This window comes from Mus pahari, chromosome 2 (assembly GCF_900095145.1).
Source record: "Mus pahari chromosome 2, PAHARI_EIJ_v1.1, whole genome shotgun sequence".
In the NCBI taxonomy this organism is placed as follows: Eukaryota; Metazoa; Chordata; class Mammalia; order Rodentia; family Muridae; genus Mus; species Mus pahari.
Window position 1 is genome coordinate 23,459,132 of NC_034591.1, and position 10,602 is coordinate 23,469,733.

Here is a 10,602-nt window from a genome sequence, read left to right on the forward strand (position 1 = left end):
TGGAAATCTACCCAGCACATGCGCAGCTGCCTTGTTTGTTTGTTAGAGCACAGGACATCAGCGCTATCTTGTAATGGCGAATGTGAGGGCGGCTCCCCACAATTATCCTCATCTACATCCTTGGCAAATTAAGAGGCCAGCCTGGGCTATAAGAGACCCTGTCTTTAAAACAAAACAAAACAAAACAAAACAAAACAAAACAAAACCCCATGACAATGTAGCCCTAGACTGCTCAGCAACAGAGCACTCTAGCCGCTCTCTGCCCAGCAGTAGTGCAAGGAGACAGAATATAGTGGTGTATGTGTTGCACATGCTATTATATGATAAAATGCACAAAAATCACATAGAATTATCAAACTAGACTATTGGGTTTAAATATGTGCTGATTATTTGCTGTATAAGCATAGTGATCAGAGGTAAATGCCAGAAACTGTCCCTTTGTAATAGTTACACTCTAAGCCACAGAAGGACTTCGAATAAAATCAAAGTCTTGAATAAAATAATTAATGTTTATGGCACATTTATAAACATCCATTTCTCCACGTGTGTTTAATTTGACTTTTAACTGAAAAACTTCATAAGCTTGTCTATGCATCTCAAATTGTACAAGTTAACCTAATACTTATCTAGCAGGATAAGTGGAAGATAAAATCATCTAACCTGAGAATTTTAGGGCATTCACTAAATGCAAGAAAACATTACTTCATACCGTAATCCACCAACACTGCTCAGGTTTTGAATATCTAAACACTGAATGAAAGTAGGGTCAAAGGCTACTTCCTGGGCACCACACCTTGTTAGGTGGAAGGCATGAGCTTGTGGCTAGGACAGAAGCCACTGCATCAGGTTGCCAGGAGCTGGGGTGTGGTACCTTTGGGTGCCTCCCAAGACCAGCAGGAAGGAAACCTGATTGTTCTTGGCACAGCAAAGCAGCCATCTTTATTGCTAATAAAACTATAAGTTTAGTGAAAGAATATTAGCTCACAGACATTATATAAATGTTTAGTAGTTCCAATCATTTTCTTATATTTTTAAAATGTTTTCATCATAGAAGTGAAATTAATAATTCACAGTGAGAATAGGACAACAGAGTAACAAGTGTTAAAGAAAGATAACACATGTGCAAGACTTAGTCAGCCTGAGGCACTGCACACTGTCTTAGGAAGTTCAATATAGTTTTATGATAATAGAAACAATTTTATTTTTTACAAGAAAAAATGGTTTCAGTAAAAACAAACAAGCAGCCCCATAGGAGGAACAACAATAAGAACTAACCAGTAACCCCAAAGCTCCCAGGAACTAAACCACCAACCAAAGAGTACACATGGTCGGACTCATGGCTCCAGCTGCATATGTAGCGGAGGATGGCCTTGTTGGTCATCAATGGGAGGAGAGAGGCCCTTGGTCCTGTGAAGGCTCAATGCCCCAGTGTAGGGGAATGCCAAGGTCAGGAAGTGGGAGTGGGTGGATTGGTGAGCAGGGAGAGGGGAGAGGGAGGTTTTTTTTGGAGGGGAAACCAGGAAAGGGGATAATATTTGAAATGTAAATAAAAAAATCTAATTTTAAAAAAAGTTTAATGTTTTCAATTTATAAAGGCTAAAAAAAAGTGTGCATGTGACTTTGTGATGTGTTCAGTATGTGCATGCATATAAACGTTGTGTGTGTGTCTGTCTGTCTGTCTGTGTGCTTAGCCAAAAGTGTACCCTGTTATACTGGTCTCTACCTTCTTTCCTTGAGACACGGTCTCTCCCTGAGTGTATGGATGGCTAGACTAATTGGTCAGCCAGGCCCAGGAATCAACCTGTCTCGGGGTTGCAAGCAACCAGAGACATCCATGGCCAGCTTTTTACTCTGGTGTTGGCGATCGAAACCAGGCCCTCAAGTTGGAGCACCAAGTGCTCTTTATGCACTGAGCCATCCTCTTGCCCCAAAATACCCTAACATAAGGTTGTAAAGAAAGATGCTTTAAGAATTAGACATTAGTATATCTAAAATAAAAATGTAACTGTTGGCCCTGGCTCCTTAATATGTGAGAAACAATTTTTTTCAATCAAACGTAATTAGCCCAAAAAGGCCCTTATTCCCTGAGCTCCCATCCCTCTCAAGCCAATTAGCCAATCAGTTCAGATTATAAAGTGTAGCTTCCACCTGGAGGATGAGAAATAGTTACTTTCTGCCTGTCTATTTCTGTGTTAATGAAAAACAGAAGCCATTTTGGTCATATGTGTTTACTAGCCTGGTTAAGGTTCCAGGGCACCCCTTTTAACAAAAGAAACTGTCTTTGTAAACTTATTTTCATTTTCTTTGATTTAGCCCAAGTAAATCAAAGTTTGGTTTTTTGTTTTTTGTTTTTTTTTTAAGTGGCCCTACAGCTTGAACCTATGAAGGTCTTCAAAAACAAAACTGTTTGCTAAAATTCAAGTCCAGTTTGAGGTAAACCAGTGTGCCTAGAGGTTTCCTAGAAGTAACTACATTGAGAACAAATTCCAGAGCCACAGTGAACAATGTCTCTAGCAAGTTTCCTTGGGTAAGAGACTAGCTTTGTGATACAGTTAGCAGCATTCCAGAAATACCAAGTTGTTCTAGGAAGATAGGAGGCCCTATGTTTTTTCCCATGTCTGCTGGCCCATCTTAACTATACAAAACTTAAGATCAGAAATTTAAGTTTTGAGATCTGATTGAAGGTTTGAGTCAGAAACTGGATATTTTAGTAAATAGGTCATAGTGAATAACAATGTGGAGGTAGCAAATTGACCATCTGCAGATGGTAACAATTCTTTTAATCTGGAAATTACCATATATTTAAGATATACCTCCCTTTTCACCATGAACAAAGAGTAAAATTCACTTTAACATCAGAGAGAGAGAGAGAGAGAGAGAGAGAGAGAGAGAGAGAGAGAGAGAGAGAGAGAGAGAGAGAGAGGATAGAAATTCTGTTACTACAAGAATTACATCTGGCTTATTGCTGTCAAAGATGACTGCTTCAGTGCATCAGTAAAGTGGAAGTGGCATCTGGTCCCTTTCCGAGCAGCCACTGTGATCTGTGCCTCAGTGGAAACCAGAATTAGAGACATTTTAAAAACAAAATACCATTTATGTTAGTATCATATAATAGCAATTAAAAACAAAAGATTTGCAGCACCAGTATGACTGCTGAGCTACAGCTTTGCCTTACAAAACTGACCTCATCAGATACTCCACCACCTTAGCTGACATGTAGCTAAAGCCTCTAATCTAGTGGAGAACAAGCACTCTAGATCCAACTAAAGTCCTTTCAGAAAAAAAAGAAGTCTAATGAATAGAAAAGAAAGGGGTAATGATGCTCTTGGGAGCTTTGTCCTTGAATGCTCCATGTGCTGAGATGAATATGTTTTCAGTACTCTGGATCAGGTTAGCTCAGATCATTCTGATTTTATAATCTGTCTTGCTAAAACACAAATTGTGGTTCTACATTTTCCCCTTCTTTTCCTTGGAGAGTTAATGAAGCTCTTTTCTTTGGGTTTTATCCATCTAAATTATACAAACACAATGTTCTCATACACTAAGACGTTCTTTTTCCAAGGTGGTCTGGATTTAAAATATCATAGGCATGCTGCTAGCAAAACAGAAGCGGAGCAAAGTAGTGTAGTGTGACAAAACAGGCTCTTTTAAGCACACTGAACGTTTGTGGTAAGAACTGCAAAGGTCGGGTGTTAGGTTTTGTACTGGTGTGTCAGGATCAAAATTCAGCAAGGGAGTGTTGGACCTGTCTGGCTGATACAGTAGTCTTGATATACTTACTTGCCTGGGAATTCAGATCAAAGGACCTAGAAAGGTTGGGGAAAGCTGATGTGCTAATTCCCCAGCACTGTGTACAGAAAGCCTAGTGTGGCCCAAAGTGCAGTGGCCACTCCTTAGATGCCTTTGATCCTTATCTGGAAACTTTGCTAGCATCTGTCCTATAATTGAGGCATAGTCTTTTATTGCTGCAATTAAAACTTTCCAAATGCACTATGTTATCTCTGCTCCAGCTAAAGTCCAGGCCATTGTTTGAGGGTGAGGCTAACAATCCGTCAGATGCCGGACTTGAAGGCCCAGCTCTCACACACCCCCACCCCATGACTTCTCTAGCTTTTTCATTTCCATCTCACCAAACAGCATAATGGTCCTAAAGTTTGTTCATCCCTTTGACTTCCTTTATCACATAGAGATGGCAAACATTCTGTTGCTAACTTGAAGTGGCTCCAAGCTGCAAGCCTGGAAGGATATTAAACCAGTAAAAGCTTATCAGCTGATGCATTGAGATGCTATAAATTCCAGGCTTTTCATTTTGCTTTTGAGGGTGGCCCTAAGTCAACACATTAGTAAGCAATTTGCTGACATTAGATGGATCACTTAGGACTCTCCTGAGCAGACAGAGTTCACCTAAATGCTTTTGTTGGTATTTTTTTTTTAACATTTAGCCAGTGTATTGTTTTCAAATGACCACTAATTCCTTTACATATCAAGTACCTGGACTCCTGGTTATTAAATTTATCAAATATCCAAAATAGGAGACTTAAAAGGAAAAATATGTTAAGGTATTCATATTTCTAAATTGAAATTTTGTTTTGTCTGAAATTCATAATATTAAGCATTAATGTTTAAAAACTAGAACTAAGTTGACATGTTTTTCTTTTTATCCTTGCCCTTTGAAGTATGAAGGTTATTAATGAACATAAGTGAGGAAATAAGAATTTCTGAAAACAAGAATTTGACATTTCAGAAATACTTCGCAGTTGCTTTGGCTTGATTACAGTAAGCACTCAGTGTGTTGACTTGACTTTCAAGTATTGCCCTGCTACTGACAACAGCTCGAGCCCTCAGAGATTCCTGTTGCTGAGCTAAGCAATCAGACTCTAGAGAGCAAGAGCAGTCCTTCCTGCCCCTTCGGAAACACACCCTGAGAGACTTCAGGGTGGTGACAATTTTACATCAGTGTTGTGCTTTTCAGCTCAACATTGGCGTTTTGCTGAATTTTGCCACCAGAAATCACTTCAAAATCTAGAGGAGCACTGTTCTTTTTTACCTTTTCTCCTCCAAGTAGGAACTTGTATTGTGTACTGCTTCCAAATATGTACATTCAGAGCATCTCATTTCTTTTTTTTTTTTTCCAATTTTTTATTGGATATTTTATTTGTTTACATTTCAGATGTTATCCCTTTCTCAGTTTTCCCTCAGGAAGTCCCCACCCCTCCCCCTACTACTATGAGGGTCCTCACCCACCCACCTACCCACTCACGCCTCCCAAGGCATCTCATTTCTAATCTTTTGCAAACCTGAAGTCAACTATTTTTAGTATGAAGAACTTCACAGAGATGGATCAAGTGCTCCCTGGTCTGTGTTACTCATCTGAGAAATAAGAAAGATACACAAGATAGATAACACTGGCCCTCAAGGGGCCTGGAAGGCCAAGGGGAGAGCAGAGAGGCGAGAGGTCACTTTCCGCTCATATCACAGCAACACATAAAGTGCAGGAAGAGAAAAAAGCAGCAGCTATTCACAAAACTAAGCAAAAATGGAGGCCAGACCACAGGATTCCTTCAAGACATCTTTTCCTGAAGTCAGTGGTGACGATGACACAGACTAGGAAAAGCCAGTGCAGTCCCAGCGCTGGCCACCTACGTTCTGAAACACAGTAGTTTTCCCTCTCCTCATCCCCCAGGAGCCTGCAGGTCCCAGGACACCAGCACTGTCAGTGCTGTTCCTACTACTGTAGGAGCTCCTCATTAAAAGAAGTGTTTGTGGTCTTTGAGCCTCATGGTTGTACACTGACTTAAATACTAGCTTAGTCCCTAAGCTGTCTTAATAACCAGCCCCACACAAATGGTGCAAGCCCTTTTCTACTTCATCTGGCAAGGCTTGTAAGTGATAAAGTGAAATTTAGTTTGGGTTGAATAAAATGCCTTTAACCATCATCTCATATGAAAGAAGTTACTTTTTGTTTAAAAACAATTTCTTTCAAACTACTAAAGTATACATTTTAAAATAATAAGGTTTATAAAATTAAAAAGTTAAAAAGAAGTGTGAGCTGGAAGTATAAAGGTGATACCACTCTGTCTGACAGTAAGTTCCTCCCTGAGTTCCAGGCCAGCCAGAGCTATACATTGACATTCTGACTCAGTAAAACAAAACAAAAAAATATTAAATTTCAAGACACAGTAAATGTCATGAGAGCAGACAAGGAGAAAGAGAAGGAAGAGAAAAGGGATTATTCAGGATATGGGAATATGGAAAGATGAATGTGAATAGAAACAAAACCAATGGACCCCTGCCATCTCTAGAATGATGTCTTGAAAGCCCTGGCATGCAAGCTGTCTTGGGCCATCTACAGGATGGCAGGATCCAGTGTTTCGCTGGTTGGTAGCCATCCTTATAGTGGATTAGGCTTGGAGCTGGCCTAAGAGGCCACTGGAGGGTAACAGCCATAATATATAGGCAGTGCCAACCAGGGAAGTGCTCAGGGACAGACCACAGGATTTGCTCACGAATCAATGGAGGATCTTGAGGAAAGAGGCCTACAGTTGTGGTCTTATGATTTGGCTCACATTTCCAAACTTAGCTCTGTTTTAGATTGGGGGAGAACCCCTTAGGCTTGCTGCTTGGGGTGCCTGTGAGATCTCAAAGTGAAGTGCTTCCTGTCCTGAACTAAGGAGCAAATAGTACTACAATAAGCTGCAAGGTACAGAAGGAAAGAACAGAGAAAGGAGTAAGGCTCAGCAGGCAGCTAGTAGAGAAGTGAGAGAACACCATGTCTGGGGTGCCCTCTTATGTCTCATGCTCCCAGAAGGGAGTGAACAGGTGTGGGTGTGGGAAGCCCCTTGGTCCCCAGCATGGACATGTCAAGAGAGCCTCCCAGAGGAGAGGGTAGTGTGCTTATCATTAAGAGGTCTTGGAGCTATGAGATGGGAACAGCTACAGCTAATAACAATTATGTGAGGGATCTGAATACTATATTCCAGATGACAGGACCAAGCCATGAAATGAAAACACACAAAAAAATTTTAAATACAATTTTCCCCTTTTCCCTGGCCTTTTACGTTGTGTAAATTAATGTTTAGAGTAACTTTATAAGTTACTAGCATGAGCTTATCACTTACCTTTAACTGTATGGTATCTGTTTAAGTAGTGATTTGATGCCTGAATTCACATGTGGATGCACATGTTAATAGTTTCTTGCTCTACACACATGCCCATCACTTCTCAGCAGAACAGCTGCAGCACTAAAGGAGCTACCTGCTTGGCCGTACTGCAATTCCAGTATTCTATCTTTTATCAAGTCTTGCTCCGCACGGCCACATATGTTGAGTCTTGTGTGACACTGCTCCTGGGAACATGTGAACCCCAGGAAGGAAACCAACAACAAAGTCACAGTACCAACTTGGTGAACAATGAGTTTATTAAGCTTACTGAAGAGAGGATGGATGACTCAAAGGCATATACAACATGCAGGTAGTTCAGTGAATCACAGGTCTCAGCAGTCCTTAATGTTTATATAATCTTTGTGGAAGGGGCCTTGGCAAGTGCTCAATTTTAGGATCTTCCTGAGTCTTGATTAGCTTCTCTCCGGGATAGAATTTCTATATTGCACTGGGATCACCTTCTCCTAGGGAAAGGGCCCCAGCTACCCTTCACCTTCTCCTCAGTGGAAGTGTCTCACAGAAATCACAAATGGAGATGGTGTTGGCAGGCTCCATCATCTTATTAGAACTGAGAAGGAAAAGTGAATGAATACAAAGGACAAAAGAAACAGCTTGAAGCAGCAAAGGAAAAGGATTTTCCAGATCTGAAGCTAAACTTGAGTGGTCTTATGAACATAAGGAGGCTCAGTGTTCCACTTAGTAAATGCTGTGAATGACCTTGGGCTGAGAATTTTAAGGTACTGAAAGGAACACCGCCTGCACCACACAGATTGATGTCTCAGAGGTTCAGCAGAAGCCAGAAGATGGCACGGGGGAGGGGAGGGGGAAATAATCTCAAATTCTGTGTGAACCAAATGAAAAGCATGTGTAAGAACGGAGGTCAAGAGAGACAGAGTTCAGATGGACAATGTTATTATTGACTCTAAAGGCCTTCTTGAGAGGAACACTGAAGATTTTATTCCCTAAAGAAATAAAGTAGCCCAAATGTGAAGTCTGTGGTGTAAGTGGTAAAGAAAGTGTGAAAAGGTTGTCTCGTAGGCATTGAATCTGCCAAACAAGAATAATGGTGTGCCCCTAACAAGTTAAGACAGAGAACCTGGGCCAGAAGAGGCTAGTTGAGTGCAGGCATGCAAAGGTCCTCATGATGGCTCAGAGGATGAAGATGCCGCCTGACTTTGGGCTGTGATAACTTAAGCATGCATCTATAGGGTATGAGCTAAAAGAATAGAAGAATTAAATTGGGTGGGGTAGAAAGTAGGGGGTGATAGTCAGGGATGATGGGAGGAGGCAATGAATCACTTATAAATGGCACCCATGCAGAACCCGAAGTGAGATCTGTGAGTCCTGTGCTTTCATGGGCCTCTTCTTTATGAAGTAAAGTGTGTAAAGGACAAACAAGTGAAGTACTTTATCCATTACAGTGGTTGGAATAAAAATTGGGATGAATGGGTGTCAGAAAGCAGAGTACTCAAATACGTGGACGCCAATTTGCAGAAACATCAAGAACTTCAAAAGACCAATCAGGAACAATATGCAAAGGGCAAGATGAGAGGGGCTGCTCCAGGTAAGAAGACATCCGGTCTGCAACAGAAAAATGTTGAAGTGAAAAGAAGAAAGAACAAGCAGAAAACACCTGGAAACCGAGATGGTGGCAGGATTAGTGAGACACCTCAGCCATCTAGAACGGAGAGAGCCTGGGTAGATCCGACCATGTCTATGGAAATGAAGAAACATGCATGAGCAGAGCGGAAGTTAAGTGAAGATTCCTGAAGAGCTGAAACCCTGGCCTGTGGTTTGACCACCAGACAAAAGCAGCATTGTATCTTCCTGCCAAGAGGAATGTGGATTCACAGATGATAAGGAGTACGCTGTCCATGAGGTTGTGGCAGGAATGAAGGGGTACTTCAGTGTAGTGTTAGACTCTCAGGCACTCTACACTTTTGAGAGACCACAGTGTGCTGAAATTCTCACCATCACCTGGATGTACCCATGTCCCAGGTGTATGGTGTGCCACATTTACTGAGATTATTTGTGGGAATTGGACCAATGTTGGCCTATACACCTGTAGATGAGAAAAGCCTTGCTTTATTACTGAACTATCTACACGATTTCCTCAAGTACCTGGCGAAGAATTCTTTGTCCTTCTCGTACAAATGATGTACTTTGAGGACCATTGGTGTGTAACAGATTTGGTGTTTGTTTTCTGTTTGATTTTAAAGAGAAAATAAAAGGAGTAACTGCTCCTTTTTTTTTTTTTTTTTTTTTTTCATTTCAAAGTTTCTACTTGTGATGGACAGAGACTGCTCTTGAATTCTGGTGGTTCTGTTCCTTCGGCCCTATGCACTTTTATAATATGTGTTAATGCTCTACGACAAAATGCTCTGATTCCTAGTGCCAAAGGTTCGCTTCAGTGAATATAACTGAACACTCATCCATCTGCCCTTTTTTTTTTTTTTTTTAAATGGTGCTTGAGGTGCCCATCCTTTGCAAGTCATCCATGTCGTTCCTTGGGCATCTTATTTTTGCATCTTATCTGGTCATCTTATCTTACCTTTGTTACAGAATGGTGGCTTGTTTTCATGGGTTTTTGTATTTGTGTCTAATGCACGTTTTTAACTTGATAGAAGCAATGCATCATTATAGCTACAGTTTTATGGAAAAGTCAATCTTGTAGGAGTTGTTTTTCAGATCTTCAATAAATTTTTTCTTTAAATTTCAAAAAAAAAAGAAAAAAGTTTTCACCTTTAAGGTGACAGAAAGTAAAGCTAAAAATAGCAACTTTTTAAGGCATTTTTTAATTAGATTTTTTCATTTACATTTCAAATGCTATCCCCAAAGTCCCCTATACCTTTCCCCCACCCTGCTCTCCAACCCCCACTCCTACTTCCTGGCCCTGGCATTCCCCTGTACTGGAGCATATTATCTTCACAATACCAAGTGCCTCTCCTCCCATTGATGGCCGACTAGGCCATCCTCTGCTACATATGCAGCTAGAGACACAGCTCTGGGGGTTACTGGTTAGTTCATATTGTTGTTCCTCCTATAGGGTTGCAGACCCCTTTAGCTCCTTGGGTACTTTATCTAGCTCCTTCATTAGGGGCCCTGTGTTCCATCCAAAAGATGTGAGCATCCACTTCTGTATTTGCCAGGCATTGGCAAGAGAGAGCTATGTCGGGGTCCTGTCAGCAAAATCTTTCTGGCATATGCAATGGTGTCTGGGTTTGGTGATTGTATATGGGATGGGTGGGGCAGTCTCTGGATGGTCTTTCCTTCCATCTTAGCACTGAACTTTGTCTCTGTAACTCCCTCCATGGGTATTTTGTTCCCCATTCTAAGAAGGAGCGAAGTATCCACACTTTGATCTTCCTTCTTCTTGAGTTTCATGTGTATTGCAAATTGTATCTTGGATATTCTAAGTTTCTGGGCTAATATCCGATTATCA

General features: G+C 41.0%; 1 protein-coding gene and 1 pseudogene across 1 annotated transcript in view; both read left to right on the forward strand.

Moving 5' to 3' along the window:
* Nucleotides 1-10,602, forward strand: part of Rnf32 (ring finger protein 32) — a 31,086-nt gene that overhangs the window by 16,537 nt on the left and 3,947 nt on the right. The gene's annotated exons all lie outside the window — the stretch shown is intronic.
* LOC110316042 lies at nt 5,537-9,317 on the forward strand (annotated as a pseudogene).